At 38.5% G+C, this 19,696-nt stretch overlaps 1 long non-coding RNA gene across 2 annotated transcripts in view; it reads right to left on the bottom strand.

Annotated features, from left to right (window-relative positions):
* LOC148185873 (uncharacterized) overlaps window positions 1–18,177 on the bottom strand; it is a 152,228-nt gene extending 134,051 nt beyond the window's left edge. For both annotated transcript variants that reach the window (XR_015775506.1, XR_015775505.1), the window contains exons 1-3: window positions 17,927–18,177; window positions 16,255–16,318; window positions 15,596–15,677 (exon numbers count right to left, since the gene is read on the bottom strand). This is a non-coding gene — a long non-coding RNA (uncharacterized LOC148185873). The remainder of the gene's footprint in view (window positions 1–15,595; window positions 15,678–16,254; window positions 16,319–17,926) is intronic.
* Between the last annotated feature and the right edge of the window lie 1,519 nt (window positions 18,178–19,696).

Genomic DNA, 19,696 nt, shown 5'->3' on the forward strand with positions numbered 1-19,696 from the left:
TACTGTATTTTCATGTGCAGGACTTAAGGGAGACTAGGGGCACATTCATGTGCTTCTAGTGGGGATCCTTGAACAAACAAACAATAAACAAACTTTACAATTAGATGTTATTGTGTTGGTCAACGGTGACATGCTAACATGTCACTGCCAATTCTAACATTTTCCCATCGAAGTTGTGCACTAGTTTTGTGAATTTTCATGTCTCATGCTCATGCGAGTAGAACAGGGAAATCCCACAGTGATGATCAGTCTAACATGACCTTGGGCTTGTCATAACATTGTCACACTATCCAACCAACACAGGGGCCACTGTCCATGAGTAATAAAAACTGACACCATCTCAATTTCACCAATTACACACACACGCAGACACACACCACCTCTGGCAGTGCAGTCGCAACATTAATACCACATTACAACTGCATTTCGGAGACGTTATGAATAAGCAGTGATTCACAGCAGCTGCATTCATTACGCAAACATGATTAAAGTGGCGGACCCCTCGGGCGTCCGGGGGCCTAATGATCCCACTCTGCCTTTTGTTATTCACGTTGGCTGAGGGCAGGCCACTAAGCAGCAGCCCTGGGTGTCTGCTTGCGCCGAATGAGGCCTCATTAATAACAGGCCATTCACAAACCTTGCGTCCATGCTCAGCACCCGGCCATGGTAAATGAAAGAGACGGAGCCCCCAGATGCCCGGGTCTACCTCTATCGCAGATGGGTCTACGCGCTCCCCTGCATGATGATGCTGATGTCCACTTGTGTGTGTGACAAGCTGACATATGTTAGCGAGCATTCATCGTTGGCTGTTAAATTGCCCTCTTTGGATGCTCTATTCAGCCCCATCGGCACACACTCCCTCCAGAGACCGGCAATGTACATATTTACATAATGCTCTAATGCAATAAAACAAATGAATACAGTCCTGGCTGTGCACGGGAAGGGGGCTGGGTCAGAGACAATAAACCAGCGCATATATTTGTATGTTGCAGCTGCATATTCAGTGATTGTCTTTAAATGACAAAATGCAGACATTTGGTATTAGGTGAAGCATTGCACCAAACCTTCATCAACCATCGCTATATCTGTGTAGAGCTCTTTAAACAGGTCTACTCTACAACTTCCTAGATCTGACGCAAGATAACACAAAATTAAGATGAGTATGTGCTTATATATTGTTGACTAATAATTACAGTATGATTTAGTGAACTTAAAGTAAATATTCTCATACCTTTAATGCAGTCCTAATCCACAGGGATACACTGAATATGTTTTGATGGTTTTGCTGTGTTGCTCTCCCTTCTTCCCTTGAAAACGGCCAAAGCACGGCAAAACTATGTCACAGCATCCATCAGAAAATAGACACAAACCAGATGAATGAGTTCAAATTCAGGTGTATTTGGGCAGGGGTTTTTCTCTCCCAGAATCCCCTAAAATGCCATTTGATTTAGGCATCATCAGTTGTGAAATGACGGTCAGGTAAGTGCCAAAATAACAATTTGGACAAAAAGACCCTCTCACATCATATATGTCATCATACAGTATATATACACTGTAAAATCTGACAAGTACATTTCACATTTAAAAAAAATCTATAATCTCTTATATCTTATTGTTAATTTTACCCTAAATTCAGTTATATTTTCTTAATTTTGTGAAGTTGTTGCAACTTAAAACAAGTTTAGACTTTTGTTCGTGCCCTTTGTAACAGAGTAAACTTTTTTTATTTTAAAGTATATAACGTGAGGATGCCCATCCGTGACTCTTTTCTGAAACGTAAATGGTGGGAGTGCTAATTTGTTAGATATCATACGAACCACTGTATGAGGATACTTTTTTGAGAATGCAGCACTGGAGTAACATGAAAAAGTTACTAATTCATACTGGTATTTAGACCAAAATGTTACAGTAATCCTACAAAATAGATAAGCTACAAATGTATTGGCTATACTGCCACAGCTCTTGCTACATGGTAAGATCCAAAAGTGTCTCTGTATAGACTGAACCACATGTACTGCTGCAATATGTATTTTCACGTCCATTCAAACTTCCTGCACTGGCTACACCTCCTGTGCTCTTTCTGCCCATCAGATAGATTCTGGATCACCCCTGCTGCTGACCATGCACTAAATTATTCAGTTGAAAATAAGTCCACATTAAAAATGCATTGACTCGCAAGAGTAAGACACTGTGGAACAAACTCCAGTGCTAAACATGAACTGGTTTTATCATCTGCATTGCTAATTTGGATAAAGTGCTTTCAGAACACAGGTGACAGTGACATTTACAGTGTTAAATGAATTTTAATCAGACGCAAAGTGTGGATCTAAAGTAAAACGAGAATAATAAGTGAAGTATCAAGCCACACAATATACCTATAATTGGAAGCTGTAAAAATGGCACAGTTTCTACAGATGAAGGTGTATTCAAGTATGTCAAGTGAACACATGTAGTGTATTTTTGCATCATAATTACACACAAAATCTATTTTGCAACAGAAAGGGATCCCAGCAGTCATTTTTAGGGTGCTGTTAGGCTACAAAGGCTGATGAGACATATTCTCTTACACATATATGCACAAAACACAACTAATATCCCTAAGAAAACCAAAATCTGCACCACAGCAAACTGACCAACCGATATTCTCAACTCTCCACACGCCCATCTGGCTTACACTGGCTCAGAATAAAACAATAAATCTCGAAACCTCATCACAACAAAACCTTTCTGATTAATGACACAGTGAGAAGGTTTGTAATTGATATCGTCTTCGATGTCTGGTTTACATAATGCAGCCAATTAGGCTGCAGGTTATACAGTGCTGCCAATCTGGCATGAGTTTGCTGGAACAAAGAAAAAACACAATGCCACGACTGGTATGCAAAGAGAGAATGAACTCGCAGAACTGAAGAGAACTAATGCAAATCACCCTGAAGTCCAAATGTATTGGCACAAAATGGTCAAACATCAATTACACTGAAGTGTTGATATCTTAAAAGTAATGAAACTCCGAAAAAAGACGAAAATGTGCAAAATATGCACTCTGCAGTGCAAACCAAAATGAGAAAGATAACTTATCTCTGGTGTCACCACAGAAGCTAAAATCCCAGTGAGTATAAACCCTATGAAGTGTTGCCTGCAGTCATGGTCCAACATGCTTGTTTTAGAGGTTCTTCAGTAGCAATGCTTGCCCAAACATGCCTGTGCATAATTTACTTCAAATTTTTGTGCTGTCTACTCAGAACAATAGTCCGTTTTATACAGTTTGCACACCAGGGCTGCTACAAAGTCCCTTCATTATGCCGCCTTTACTTTCTTACAAAGAACCAAACAACAGCAGCATAATGCTGGCCCAAGTGTGTGATTTTAGCATGCCCACGTCTCGTAAGCAAAAGAGGCATGGTGGGCATGATGTTTAAGACACAGCATCGGCCCTTTTTAAAAAACAACAATGGTATAACATGGCAGTAATAATAATTTACCGTCTCTGTTACATGGTAATGATGTCGCTCTCTGCTAATGCTGTATTCACATGAAATCAAAGAGATGGTAGTAGACAAAAGCATGGCAGTAAAATTAGGTAAGGACAGGCGGACCCTGCAGCTCAGTCGTTGAGCAGGCGTACAGTGGCTACATCCTCGCTGCAGCTGCCACGGGTTTAATTCTAACCTCAGCCCTTTGCTGCACGTCATCCCCTTTCTCTCCCCCTTTCACGCTTAAGTTGTCCTGTCATCGAATAAAGGCCAAAAAAAGACCAAAAAATAATCTTTAAAAGGATGGCAGAGAATACCAGCAACGGTAACGGTCATATGCACTGAAGTTTGAAGACAAAATATTTAACTTTTAGCCATCCTTCATGATAGAATTTACAACCAGATGTTACACAGATCCTTCACACAAGGCAAAAAAACACTGTCTGGACTAGGACTGGACTTTACTGTAAAACTTATATAACACGCACAATTATTTTATTCAATTTATTTTATTCCACTCTTTGTTAACAATGTGGCATCAGCATCGCATCATAATTATCATGCATGTTTTGTTTTACAGTCCAGTCATTCTGTTGCACTGTTTGCTCTTTCCATGCTGTCCAGACGGTGTTTTTCATCTGCCGTCTGCCTGATTTCATGTGAACAAAACATAATAAGCTCCCAGACCTCACTGTCTCCCAAGTTGCAGACATTTTCTGCTGCTGTTCTTCCTCTTTAGATGAGTTAGATGCTAAGTGCTGCTAGCTGCTTCGAGACAACTCTGCCACCCTATTACAGAATTGTACTTTTTATAAAGATGCAACACTCCCACTGTGAATAAGCAGTGTAAAAGGGGCTAATGGCTACTGTTACAAAAAGGTCAGTGAGGAAAAAGTTGGAAATATGCCAGTTTTTAAATAAAAAATGTCAAAGGTTTATACAAAATTACCAGAAAAAAAGTTGCTTCAAGTATTTGGCTACACATCAATAGGGTTCAGCGTGTATTATGAAGATGAGGTGCTACAGAGGCACACTGCTCAAACCATTTCTGAAGGTTGCTGACAGGACCAGACTCTGACTTTGCTGACTCTGGACCTTCAGACCTCCCATGGACCTGTGGGGGTGGGCAGAGGGGGCTCAGCAGCTTATTAAGCCAGGTTTAATGGCCTTGACCCTGGCCCACAACCCCGTAGAAGAGTCCTGGAGGAAGAAAGGTCAAAGTTCGCATAACATTAGAGAGCAAGAGGAACTCTGAGGTGTGGGATGTTTGGCACAGTTCCACTTTTGCATCGACTATAAAGCGGAGGGAATTCTGTTAACCGAGACTTTCCCAAGTTTTTCTCCTTGAAAATGTGCTTAAGCTGCATCCAAAGCCAGCCAAGTTTAAAAGTACCACACTCTGCGACCTTAGCCCACAGCTAAAGCCAATTACAGTTTTATTTGTTTAAAAAGATTTTTGCTTTTCTAAGACACAAAGAAGTTGAAAGCGAGAGGGGTAACAAACCCAGAACATGAGGTTATGTGGCATGCGCTTCAGACTACTTGACACCTAGATAGCTCTAAAATTATATATTTTAGATGAGGATACGTTAATGTACTCCACTTAGCCTATATTGCTGTCACTGGATTTGACATTCAAGAAATGTGGGTACATTTACATTTTAATAACTGCAACCTGCAGGACATTTTTCTGCATGCTGCTTTATCATTGGAAATCTTTAGCAATTCATTTGTGCAGGTATCCATTTATTGATTCCTGCACACTGTATCAAGTAGGTTCCTGAGCAAGATCGCTCTATATAAATTACATTTAATCTACACTATAAATTGTTTTCATAAGGGACTGAAATTCATAAAAACATCTTGCCCTTCCTGATCATCTATCCCCTAGCTGACTTTCAGTTTCCTTCAATATTTTCCTCTACATCCATCTCTCTTCTCCACTTGTCTCTCTCTCTCTCGCTGAAATTCTTCTATCCTCACTCACTCTGCAATCACAGTCCCCACTGTTTCCTTCTCTCCTCTTCAGAGGCGTTACGGACGGCTGGAACCTAGAGTACAAGCAAAGCAATAAGGCCTGTTGTGAAACGGCCATGAGATCAATGGGGGTTTTAAGGAGGCAGAACACGTAGCCACAGCTGGTCAATTAGAGAAAGGACAGCACACACACATATACACACAGTGAAAGTGGCTGGCCTTTAAAAACAGAGTTACTTTTCGCCTCCCGTCAGCTCTTTTTCTTCTGCTTCAAATGGATCAGCATCGGGGAATCTTGGCTGAGATAATACCATTGGTTGTGGTGTGAAGCAGATTTGACTGTAAGGACAAATAGCTGAGGAGGTGCTGTAAACACAAGAGAGACTACTTTGGTGCCAAAAGTTGTCCAGATAAGCCTCAAGTAAAGTGTCGAACTGCAATGTGAAATAGCGAGATATGACGTGTGGATCACACACGTGATCCTAGAGAACCTAACAACCCTTTATGGCAATGTTCTTCTCCACAAGCAAGACGACAGCAGTCCCTGTCACTGAATCAGCATTGGAAAAAAAACAGCTAAAACTCAGAGGAGTCAGAACATAACGAAGCTCATTAAATCAAAGAGAAAACACTGTGCCATTAAGTATGAGTGAGTGAGTCACCAGCATCAAAATATGCACTACTTCCAAGTATTTAACCACGGGTTAAAACAGGTGAATCTATTACCATGTTTTATATTACAGCTTGACAAGAATTAAGGTTGTGGTGTTAGTGCACAGTTTGTAACTAATAGAATTTCATGCTGAGTATTTATTGCGTAAATGGAATTTCAACTAGGCTTACCAGACTCCTGCAGTGTGAAAAACCTTACTGGTTGGGTTGGAAACATAAAGTCGACGCAGGAGACTTGTGATTATGCCGATGCCAGGGAAAACAATAACTACCTACAATATGGATACAGACTCAAAGCTGGACCATTTCTTTCAGCTGTAAGCAGATCAATCCTGCTATCTGCAGCTAACGACTCTTTTGATTGTTAATTAATCTGCTGATTATTTTCTCGCTTCTCTGATTTGTTGTTTGGTCAATGAAATGTCAGAAAATGGTGGACAAATGTAAATCAGTATTTCAAAAAGCCAAATATAAGTTCTTTAATTGCCTTGTTTAATCCACAACAATACAAAGATATTAAATCTACTGTCCTAAAGTAAAGAAACCAAGTATTTCCCTGCTGTAAAGACGGTCTTTTCATAGAACTGGGCTGTCTATGCAGTAGCAAGACACAATTGCTTTTGATATTGGTGCTACATGACTACAGAAAAGAGTGAAAAGGGGCTAGAGGATTCGCTTATACTCAAGAGCTAGATAACCTACAACTTACAGAAATTTCTGTGCCGCATCAAAAAACACTCTCACTGGTGGGTGACGTATTTCAAGCTTGTCTGTTTTTCCCCACAGGAAACAATATGGTAGGTGGCTGGTAACCAAAAATTCTCAAATTACAGCTAAACAATAAGCTAAAATATGTTTATGAGGCAAGAAATGAGCAATGCAGTGACAGAAACATTTGATCAGCACTGCTTAGTTTTACCAATTGATCACATTTTTTTTCAACCTACATTTTAACAATACATGAAACAATATGGAGCCCACTTCCTGTTCACAAATTCCAGTACATCAAACAGAGCATTAAATATGTTTCTGAAGACATTTTAGGTAAGAAGTAGATAATACAGTGACAAAATCTTGGTTTATATTGATTAAGTGCTGTCTAGTTTTACAGTTTGATCAGAGTTTGGTCTGAGTTTGAGAGCGAAAGAGAGAGGGGCAGCTCTCTCTCTTGATCCGCTTCTATATTCTTTGTGTAGGTGCTGGCACTGCAGGTATTGGAAAATGTGAGTATACAATCTGTAGTTTGAGCAATAGCCCTAGAGACATCTAGCCCACATCCGGTGTATTTGAGCTGAAAGATGAGCAGGAAGATCTGGGCACTGGTTAGATGGAGGAACGTTTACCATAGTTAATTTCCACCTACCACCCCCATTGATATGATACAAAGCTGATTAGAAATCGCCAAATATCCCTTTAAGAAGCTTGTGTCAGAGGCTTTTGAATTTTTCATTGAAAAAAGATAAATAGATTTATATATTAGTTGGTGAATAATTTCATAGCTGTCAAGTAAGCGATTAATCACTGCAGCTTGTCACGACAATCTCATCATGTCACTACCCGAAAGCATCCGCTAAACTAGAGATTAGAGAGTGAGGATAAACTCTCACATCTTCTCATGTATATTTTTTATCTACAGTTGTCCGTCCTTACGGTTGAAATGTCACCTTTCTTGAAAGCCAGCAGTTACTTTAACAAGGTGCCTTGCTAGCTTTAGCCTCACAACACTAGCTCACAATTTCTGCTTTGCTCATGATGTTCAACCTTGCAGTAAAAAACTGAGCTTGCAAGATGTACAGCAGCCTGGCTTTACGAGGCTATACTCCCCTGTTTGGCAGGTGTTTAATGAGCATTCATGGCACAACACAAGCCGACAGGGGCCCAATTATCGTGGTCACAACAATCAGCATGTGTAAGGAGACATCAAAGTACACCTGCGACATATCTTTTTACATCAAAGTATGCAGATTCATGACAATGATATTTTCCCTTCCATAATTCTCAATTGTCCCTTTTCATGTATTTCATTTTCTTCCATTCTTCTCTGCACAGCCCTCACCCTGTATGTCCACAATACCTTATGCTAATGCTGAATATCGTAATAATGAGTCTATAAACAGGTTCATTACCTACACTGCATCTCCAATTAGGCATGGGAACACATCATGAAGGAGGAAGGAGACAGACACTTGATAGAGAGACAGCTCTCTGATAGTAGTTTCATTCTGTCTTCCCTTTACAATTTCTGCTTGTTTTTCCCTCAAACTTGTTTGTTTTTTTGTCCTTTATTATCATCCTCACTGCACTCCTGTTTCTATTGACAACAGACTATGCTTGGAGAATAAAAGCAAAACCTTGACTTGATTATCTGTAATGAAAACACTACTCTCCCTCCTTTCTGCCCAACTCACATTCAGTGGCAAACTCACTCTTTCAAATTCTTGCATTTACTCTGGTTTTGAACCATTGTACTCAAAACATACTACTGATACTGAAAGGACAGATAATACTTTACAAGAAACAACTGAGAGAGTGTGAAGGAGAGTGGAGTGACACTGAAACATCAAGAAACATGCCTTTTGAAGCAGGTAAACAAAATCAGAGCTAAAATATGGAATTAAGAGTAAATACCTGACTGGATTTAATGTGTGTGAGATACTTTAAATGTTCTCCGTAACAGTGTCCTCCAGCTAATGGTAAGTCACAAAGAAATAACAGAAGACCTTCCAACCTAATATCTGGTCAGAAAGCAAAAAAGCACTCATTACTGACGACATCCTTCATCAAATCCTCCAGGGAGCAGGAATGCCGCTACAGGGAATACTGCAGCGGCTTTGCCTGAGCCAGCCAATGACAGGAGAGCTGTTCAGTTGTGTGATAACCTGGAAACCCTTGGCTGCAACACGAAAGCAGGTGATTGATGTTGTATCAATGCATTTACACCCGCTAACCTAAAATTTCTCATGCTTTAATCTGTCAGTCTAACCACTGCTCCAATTCACCGATGGGTCCTTGTGTTATCTTAGAAATGTGTTCATGTTCTTTTTAGACTATATAACAATTGGTAAAGACTAAAACAAAAATCCAGGGTTCCCACAGTCATGGAAAACCTGGAAAAGTCATGGAATTGGTATAAATCATTGGAAGTTTTGGGAAAGTAATGACATTTTGTGGTGTGTAACAAAATCATTTTTTACAGAAATCTTCTTGGGATAACAACGAAATGTAACATAAAAGGCAAAGTTATTTTCTCTAAGTTAGCTGTTGTCACAATGTAGCTATGGTTTGCATCAACTTTGGGCTACGAATCATATCATTTCAGCATCGACATTATGATGTGAAATAGTTGCACCTCAAGACCCACCAAGTCAAGTAAGTAAACTTTCACAATTCTCATTTTCCATAACTGCCGCGTGCTTTCAAGCTTTCTCCTTTATGATAGGTTACGTGTATTGTGACATAGTGTGGCAGCGTTTCTCATGGGAAGTGAGACTCCCCTACACTTGTGTAGGGAAGTACCGTAACAGGGTTGCAATTCCATATACACAGTGAAGTGGATGCTTTTGCAAAATGGAAATTTTATCATGGGTCCTTGTAAAGTCATGAAAATGTTTTGAAATTTTGTCCATGACAATATGTGGGAACCCTGAACATCCAGACTGCGATACTAAGTTGACAACATATAGTCACTCTCAACTCCCAAACCATCATAAAGTTTGCTGATGACACCGCTGTGGTGGGCCTCATCACAGATAACAATGAAAAGGACTATCTGTAGGAAGTAGAGTGAACCTGACCTGCTGTTGTCAAGACAACAACTTACTCCTGAACAACAGCAAAACTAAGAGGATGATAGACTTTGGGAAGAAGCAGGGAAGGAACTATGCCCTCTTTAATATCAACAGGTCCTTTGTGAAGAGGGTGGACAGCTTCAAGTACCTTTGTGTCCAAATCACCATGGCTGACTTGGTGGGGAGAACACCAAGAAAGAGGCTGTTTCACCTCAGACGCTTGAGGAAACTCCAATCATCCCCTTAAATACTGAGGTATTTCTACTTCTGCACATTTGTTCTGACAACACAAACTGTAGTGATTCACGACTCAGGGTTTTGTAAAACGAGCACCAACTGGCAAACCACAGTTGAAAGTTTTTCCAGTAAATATCACAAATTTTGTTTAAAAGTACAAACATAGATCTATAGCGACTATTCATCTATTTTTTAAGGAGTAACATCATGAGTAATCTCGAGCGCACAGCTGAACTACTTGTTTTTTTTCCAGGAGCACAAAGCAGTTAGGTACAGTGGTTTGTTTACATGATGTAACAGAGGTGCATATTTAAAGGATTCAGTGTGGACAGAGAGACACTTGCTTGCCTGCCATTAGGACACAGTGCTAGGTCCGCATATTCTCCGAGGAAAATGTTTTTACTAGACAATGTGACGAGAGATTCAAATATGGTGGACTTCAACAGATTTTCCTGGTCAAAAGCCGAATAACAGAAACCTTGAGTGCAGCAGTTCTGAAAATAAAGCTGCTTGCTGTGTGTGATAGAGAGAGACTGAGACAGAAGCCCCTTTTACACTGCCTGTTTAAGGTGGAAATATCGCATCACTGAGCCACCTCGCCATAATGGCATATGTGGAGAGGTGGTCGCCACAGATGCGATCCCGAAATGGAGGGACAGAATTGTCTCACTTTTCAGCTGCCACAGGAGGTAGTAACAGCACCAAAGCAGTGTCTGTACAAACAGGAGCATCATGGGTGGCACAGGTGTGGGGTTTAGTGTTATGAGTGTGACCTACAGTGGGAGATTTATAGAGTAGCTGTTAGCAGTTACCAGCTACCTCAAGGAAGACGAAAAGCACTGCCAAAGCATTTGTCTAAAGCCACACTAGTGGCCAACATTGCTGTATTAAATGTCACGCCAGTCACATCTTTTTTGCTTCCACAATGCCATCATGCTTTCTAAAATGCCTCACTATGTAAAAAATGCAAAGGTGGGGTGACCTTTAGTTTACTTGTAAGAGTGTGCACCCCGTATAGCCTAAGGCCTTTGCAGCCGCTATGGGTCTGATTCCAGGTGTCCCATTGCTGCATATCCACCACCCTACATGGATCTGTATACACAGATAGTATTTAATTGACAATCTATTTCATCACTATATAGATTTTTTGTTGATGCATCTCAGTACTAAGTACAAATGCAGTAAGTTGGTTGGCAATGTACCCATCACAGGTACATATTTAAGCGAATAATTCAAAGCATTTTTTCAAACTTTTGTGTCAGTGCTAAAATCCCAGTTTTGATCAGGCTCTCAAATCATTTGGCATACCTAAAAGTCTACAAAGTGCACTCAGCCGTTTACTCAGGGTCAAATTTGACTTCTTGTATTTCTAATTTTAAGTGAGGCAATTAAAAAAAATCCTAATCCATATTAAAGTCCATATTGAGCACTGTGAAGTCAAAGAAAGCTGTACTGTTGTTTTTCTCAAACAGTGTACAATATCACAATGTTCTTTGTACTTTCAAGGTTACACTAGATAAATCCTTTCATTTATTCATTGCTTACACACAATATATTTACTTTCTGCAAGTGGAAATAAATTCAACTCCAAAATACACCCCTAAACTCAATATAATCCGCAGAAAGATAACATAGCATAGATCTTGGATTAATTTTGCTCCAGGATACTAGATGGAAGTAATCTCTGAATGTTCTCACAGTGAAATATGAATGAATGTGTCATATCATTCAGTGGGCATGACTCTGCAGAGCAGCAACAAAGTTTCTGCAGTACTTTAGTTTTGGCTTGATGCATGGTACTGCAGTGCCCCCTGCTGATCGTGCACAATATTTCACCTGTTATACCCAATGTCTGTACCCCTGGAAAGTCCAACATCGGGGAAAGGAACACTTGATAATCAAGAAAATGTACTCCATCAGTATTCTTCGTGTTCCTTGATCACTGAATTGATCTAAGGCAGGTGCACATTGCCAAAGAAGTGCTGAGTATGCCAGTTACTGTTAACAGCCACATATTGACTTCAAGCTGTTGCACCCTGGTGGCTAGACATTTAAACAGTTGCCTATTTTAATCGTGTGTGGCTGAAAAGATCTGGACAAAGAAATTAATGCATTAAACTGCACACACACTCCCATTTGTACCGCTGCTGAGTTGCTCTTAAGCATGGCAGGTATCCAACTACTGTTACAATGGTATCTCCTTAAAGGTCAGCAGCACATAATATAGTTGTGCTCATTGTGAGAAGTAAAAAAGCATGCACAAATGCAGTAGCCACATCATTTTCTAGCTTGCAAAACCTGTTTTAAAAGTGACTGAAGGTGATAGGAAAAATATTACGGAGTTGTACTGGACTGAAGATAAACAGGGAACCAGAGAGGCTTAACACACGTGGAATCACAGTCTAAATACTGTTTTTACATTAATGTAGCACAATGCACCTGCAGCTCCAAGAGGTAGCAATTCTCCTTTCAACTAAAGTTTAAACAATTCAGAAATCATCTAATGAGACATCTGTAAACTGTTCACAACATACTCATGTCCACCAGCCCAACTGGTCTACACTGCTAAATATTAATACAAATACTGTACTAATACTATACTAATACTAATGAGACATAAAAAGCAAAAGATCTGGCTTAAAGGTATACTACGCAGAACTCTTGGTGCGCTCATCAGCAAAGGTAAAAGTAAAAGCCAACCTAAGATTCACTCTTTTTTGGTATTTTGACTCGCTGTCTTTGCATTTTTCCAGCGCTGTGTCTCTTGGATGCCTGTTGTTTACAGTCTGGCACCTGGTCACTTCCTTCGCAGAAAGTCCTGACCTCACCTGAACACTGTGAGGGCACGTGCCCATAAATGTCCTGAACACAGAAAATAAGAAAATACATGCAGAGGCCAAAGCCTCTGCAGAAAAAAAACATAGCCACACACTTAAAGTGGGTACCTCTGTATGAGTCTATACATTGTTTTTTTAGGAAAATCCTGCATAGAATATCTTCAATATTAACAATCTCCATCACTGCTAATTTCTCTGTTAAACTGCAACTTTACCGCTTCCTGGGAGTGAAGAAGTAGCTATACACAACACCAAAATTTTACTTGAGTATAAATGATTTATTGTATTTGCTCAAGTAAAGTCTTCTTGAATTTATGAGGTTTAAGCACAGACTATATGAAAGAGGTGGACATCGTTTATATAGTCTGTGACATCACCCACTGGTTTGTGAACTACCCTTTTGAAGCATCGAGTTTGGCATTTTGGTGGTGGCGATCTTGGTTTTTTGGAGCCAGAAGTGACCATGTTTGGACAAGATGTTGGAACAGTGAAGAAGCAAGAGGTGGATATGACTAAAAATACCAGACACCGCCATGATAGCGTCACTTGTTGATGAGGACTTGAAACAAGCAATTGAGACCATAAACTAATTCGCAAAATGTTTAATGAGGTAATTTAGCTAGAAGCTGGGTCATTTTTGTAGAGCCAATTGTACTTGTTTTTGCAACCAGTGGAGCTGCCCCCTGCTGTCCATGAGAAAAAACTCAGGTTTAATGCACTTCTGCATTGGCATCACTTTACAGACCCTGATATAATCTCTTGAGTTTAGGGGAAGAGGAATACTTCATTGAAGCTGCACTTTTGATGATGTATTTTTACCTAAAATATTGTCTAGTTGCAGCCAGACCACAAGACAGTTTGGTACCATGTAGAAGTTATATACAGTAGGTATAAGAAAACTAGTCATTGTTTTTCCCCATCCCCTCTACCTTCTACTTCTCTCTGTCTACTGCTCTTGTCTTGACCTCTCTCCAAGGCTTGTGACCGTCCACACAATTACCTTCAATTATCCTCACTTCCACCTCACCAATTACATCCGTTATTGATTCCAGGCCCTCCGGCTGTAAGCCTTATCTATACCCAACCACAGCCCATGGAAGAGAAAGCAGAATAGGACCAAATAATAGGACCTTGGTTCATTAACACTCCCCAGATTTTCACTCCATCAACATCACATCGTCACCTACCTAACAGATTTTCCTCTGCAGTGCCCTTGAGAAATAAATGAATGCAAATCAGCACCTTATAAGTAGCTTTAACTTCGCTGAGATGAACTACAGATGAGAATGCAGGTAGTTACCAATGCACTTTTTTCTTAAATGGTCACCAGGTAAGAAAGCCAAAAATAAAGGCAAGGAGAGCAAAATAACCGAAGAAAACCCAACAAATTCATGGTAAACTCTCAACAAGGTTCCATAATCAAAAGTGTAAAGCAGTGATACTCAACTTATGGCCTGCGGGCCAAATCTGGCCCCAAACCATTTTCTATTTCGCAATGAAAAATAAAGTGATTCGCATTGGCAATTGTTTTGGTACTTTTAGTATACGTAAGGTACCAGAGTGCATAAAACAGCATCAAAATAGAGCTTGTAGAGGATAGAGGAGTAGTAGAGGATCAGTAGAGGATCCCCACACGCCCCAACAAAGGTCCTACCTAAGCCCCTAATGTCATAAAATAATAGAAACATCCTAAAAGTGTCCTAAAATCCTAGAAATGTCCTTAAATCCTAGAAATGTCTTAATATCTCAGAAACATCGTAAAATCCTAGAGATGTCCTAAAATTCTAGAAATGTTTGAAAAACCTAGAAACGTCTTAATATCCCAGAAACATCATAAAATCCAAGAAATGTCTTTAAAACCTAGAAACATCTTAAAAATTCTAGAAACATCCTAAAATCCAAGAAATGTCCTAAAATCCTAGTAATGTCAAATGATCTTAGAAAGGTTCCAGACTCCTACAAACATCCTAAAGTCCTAGAAATTTCCTCATATCCTAGAAATGTCCTACAATCTTGGAAACATGTATAGCTACTGGCCCCCTGTCATTATGCAAAAGTGGCCCCTGGCAAAACAATCGATTATTCCTGCAGTAAAATATTACCCAACTGTTTCTGATCAAAGTTTGCCGATCATGTAGCATCAGGAGACACTGATACTGTGCCGATGATATTGCACCCTGTCTACAGATGTTAAAAGCAACGACAGAGGCGTTACAGTGAGACTGTATAGTGTGAAGGTCAGTTACACAGTATGGAAGCAGTAAATTGTAGAGCCACACTCTGTGTCTCTCCTGCCAGATTTTTGAATATGATACTGACTGACATTTAGTGCGGCACAAACATAAGCTGCTGTCACCACACACTAATGTAAAACATCCATCATCTTGAATGCACGCCAGGGCACCTGCGGAGAGCCCGTATCAATGATGCCTCACTGCCATCTCCTGTTACAACAAACTTGAGAGGCTGAGTTTCTAAGTTTTATTTGTGGTGCAACGCTGCCCCCCTGAGGTGTGTGTCAGGTTGTGTGTGCTGTGTCAGTGGAGCGTTAAACTTCTCATGAAGTTTACAGGAATACAGTACAAAGTAGAGATCATCCTCAGAAACTTACCTTTCTGTCCTGTCAGTCTGCTTTTCCATGGAACTGTCAGCTTGTAGCAAAAGTTTTCCATCTCAGCTTCTGTCCCTTATACCTGTTTGGAGTACAAAGTGGGTCAGCTTTATATACCAGTTAACTTTAAAGGTAAAGTGTTGAGACTTGTAACCAACACAGACCAAAAAGCGAAATAAAAAAGTACAATGGAATGCCACTCGAAGTTGGAGATCCTACCTTTGAACTCAGGGCAAATCCGTGTACCCCTACTTTACATTATAAATGGCAAGAAATCAACTAAAAGGCAACAAAAGGTATATATGCATATATTTAATTAAAATAATATATCTACTATCATATAGTAAAACCTGTCTTCTGTGTAAATTGATGACAAAATATTAGTATATTATTAAAATATAGGGAGTAAGCCCTGCTGGTGGTGCAATTGTCCATGGACTAGCCACAGAAACTGTCACAATCAGTCATGTTTTTTCTTTACGTTCGGTGTTGTGCACCTGGAATGCTTGAAAGTTGGAAATTTAGACTTCCGACCTCCAACCTTGAATGAAACACAGCATTAATCTTAATGGGACCAACCTGGCTAAATAAAGGTTAAATAAATAAAATAAACACAGGCCAGAATAGCAGTTAAATGAGGATGACATTGAGACTTTTACCTTCCAAATTTCTTCAGTGTCCCTTTCAATTGCATAAGTCTGTATGGATCTTGAGCACGTCGAGCTATCAGAGAAGATAAAAAAGTCAACATCCATGTAGTTTTTATAAGTTTACCATCATATAGTATACACTCATTGGTCAGTTTATTAGGTATAGCTAGCTTAAAACCAGTGCAGTCTAACAAAACAGTCCCGCAATAAATAATAATGTTTTTAAGTTTATAGTTTTTCATTTTGGTTAGAACAGTTTTAGAGAGTAGTTCAATGTTTTAATCGCTTTGGAGGATGTACATGTTTCAGTCCCCATTTTTCCACCTCGGTCTCCCTTAAGGACTCATGGTTGAGAAACAATTATTTAGAGAAACACCTCTCTGTGTAAACTAGCAAAACCTGCACTCTCCAAATTTTGTGTCATTGTATATTATACTGTAAACATTAGTTGGACCCTTTTGCCCCTGTGTCTGCACCATTCTGTTAGTGATTTTTGTTATATTTTTTCCATTTATTGTTGGCTAGATTTATATTTCTATATATTTTCTGTCAGCAAGTTTTATAGTTTATATTTTGAATCTTACTATGAGCCCGTTCTTATTTTTGCACCTTGCTGTTTTCTAGTTTCTATTCAGTTTGCTGTATTTGCTATATTTTGTATTTCATATTTGCAATACATTGTTTTTCTATTTTATGTTTGTTCTTATTGCATGCTTTGTATCTGCACTCCTCTAACTCTGTATTGCTACTGCTGTACACAGCAATTCCCCTTGAGGTAAAAAAAAAATAAAATAAATAATAAATAAAAAATATACAATTCCTAACCCATGCCCCTAATTATTATTATTATCAATATTTTTTTTCCCTTAGGTTGGGATGCACTGGGATTAGAGGGGTGGAGGATGGGTTAGGAAAATATTTATTTTATTTATTATTTAGTTCAAGGGGAGTTGCTGTGTGCAGTTGCAGTACAAAGTTAGAGTGGTGATACAATGCATGCAATAACAGCAAAAGTAGAAAAACAATGTATCGCAAATTTATAATACAATATATAGTAAATATAACACTAATTAGAATACAATAGAATAGAAATACTTTATTAATCCCGTGAGGGAAATTGTTTAGTTGCAACAGCAAATAAGAGAACATATACAAAATAAAAATAAATAAACAGATAACAGCAAGGTGCAAATATAGGTTGATAAGTGGCTCATAGTAAGGTTCGAAATATAAAATATAAAAATATAGCTAACATTAGGTTGATTATTATTATTGTTATTATTATTATTACAATAAAAAACAAACGAACAAAAACACGTAGTTAAAGATAAAGAAGTTACATATGGCGACTTTGCTCTTGAAACTTACATGCAAATAAATCACTTTGAATTTAACTGAAATAAAGTGACATCCTAAAATGTTAATAAGATAACATGAAACCCCTCATAAAGGTAACGTTAGCATCTGCAGGACCGCTGCACTGCATTAGCTTTAGATAGCCCGGCGCTACTTTAGCCAAAAATGCCACAGAGCGTAATCATTGGCTTTGCACACAATAAAACTGTCTGTACAAGCCACACAAGTCTCATTGGGAGGACTGTGAAAATATCCAATCTCTAAATTAACTGTGTCCCTGTTTATACAACGTTTGAGTGATGCTTTTGATAGAAACTCGACTAACCTCTGTGGGGAATCGACAGGTTCAGGTAGAAAGTAGCCTGAGTGACACAGGTGTTGTAAATTTGAGTAAAGTTAGCTTTGACTGTTTGCTTTGGTCCAGAGACAGCTGCGCTTTGTCTGCAGTGACATTTTTAACACACTTTACACCACAAAACTGACCTAAACTCTTGTTTTATATGTTTTAACGTTGGCCAGACGGGCAACCAAACGTGTCGGTGCCTGCGGCCTGACAGCGAGCAGCACTTCACCTCAGACAGCCGGCTCAGAGAGGCGTGGTCTCACAGAGCTCATGTGGCGTTCACTGACTGTCGGAAATAGTAAACACTACATCTATTGCTCTTCCTGAGCTCTCCTGTTGAGGGCTTTCAAGAATCCTTATTTTTGTATGATAAAAATGGGCTTGATAGTCAGCAAAAAAAAAAAAAACATTATTTTTAATATCACATACACAAATGTAAATGGACTCAAATAAACCCACAAATACAAGAATTCGAAATAGAAATAGAACATTACATCCAAACATATAATAACATTTGTAAGACAATAAACATTTTTGTTTGATACTTTGGTCAATGCCCTCATGTATATATGAAAATAGTGGTAGCCTTTATGGGGTATTCTGTATGGTTTATTCTTTTTTTGTTTTTCTCATGTTTTGTTTGCAGTGTCCTGTTCCTTGTTTGTTACATAACTGAATTTGTAAATATGCTTGAGTCATGTATGGAATAACTGAGAATCAAAGAAAAAAAATCAAAGGCAAGGTTAGGAAAGGACAAGGGTGTTTATTTTAGTTTAGTTGCACATATAGATACACTTAAAAAAAACAAACAAAAAAAAAAAAAAACAGAAGGGATATAAAATAGTTTAAATGTGCAGGTGAGTCAGAAACACACAATAGGCTTTGGGCTTGGACCTCAAATAAAGGAAATAACAAAATACACACACATTTAAGAATACAACATGATGTAAAGTAAAATATAAATATAAAGACATATCTTCCAACCAGTCTTAAAAAGAAATAAATATAAAATCAAATAAATCAGTGCACACAACACAAACGTGATCTATACAGTACCAAATGTTTCTTTTTGTATTGTAAAAACAGAATGTGTTAAAAAGTTCACATAACATAATTTGGCTCCATGGTATTTCAAACGTTCCTCTAGATGTACAATATATTTGTAGGTAAAGGTTTTTAAAGGTGATTTACCTGGGAATTGTGCAAATATCAATAAAGTTTTGTGGTGAGTCTGTTTTCATAAAAAAAACACTTTAAAAATAAAAATACATATTTTGACAATATTAATATAAATAGTAAATACATTATATTTCAAGAAAAGATGAAAAGTTGCAGCACATGACTTGGAGAAAGATGCTATTCTGATACTGGGCTTTTTTGTACCATATTGTATATATTTACAAATATAGATATGTAATTGTACAAGAAAAAAAAGGACAAGACAATAACTATATACATAGATGCATAGGTACATAAAGTACATAAAGTAGCAATGATGACATTAAAGAAAAGTATCAAAGGCTTTACAATTTTTTATCATTTTCACTTCATTAGGCAGTGAATGTTTGAATGTAGTGTCTGATTTTGATTTTCAGTTACAGTATGTGTGGCATCGCTTTAGCCACTTGCATTTGTTAATGTTGAATTTTAAATTTCAAAATAAACTATTTTTGGAATCAATATCATTCTTATCATTAAAAATATAATACCTCTTTTTTCTAAACAAATAGTTTTACCAGTCAACCTCTTGAA

The sequence above is a fragment of the Plectropomus leopardus genome, chromosome 22, assembly GCF_026936395.1.
Source record: "Plectropomus leopardus strain MGB_pleo_1.0 chromosome 22, ASM2693639v1, whole genome shotgun sequence".
NCBI lineage: Eukaryota > Metazoa > Chordata > Actinopteri > Perciformes > Serranidae > Plectropomus > Plectropomus leopardus.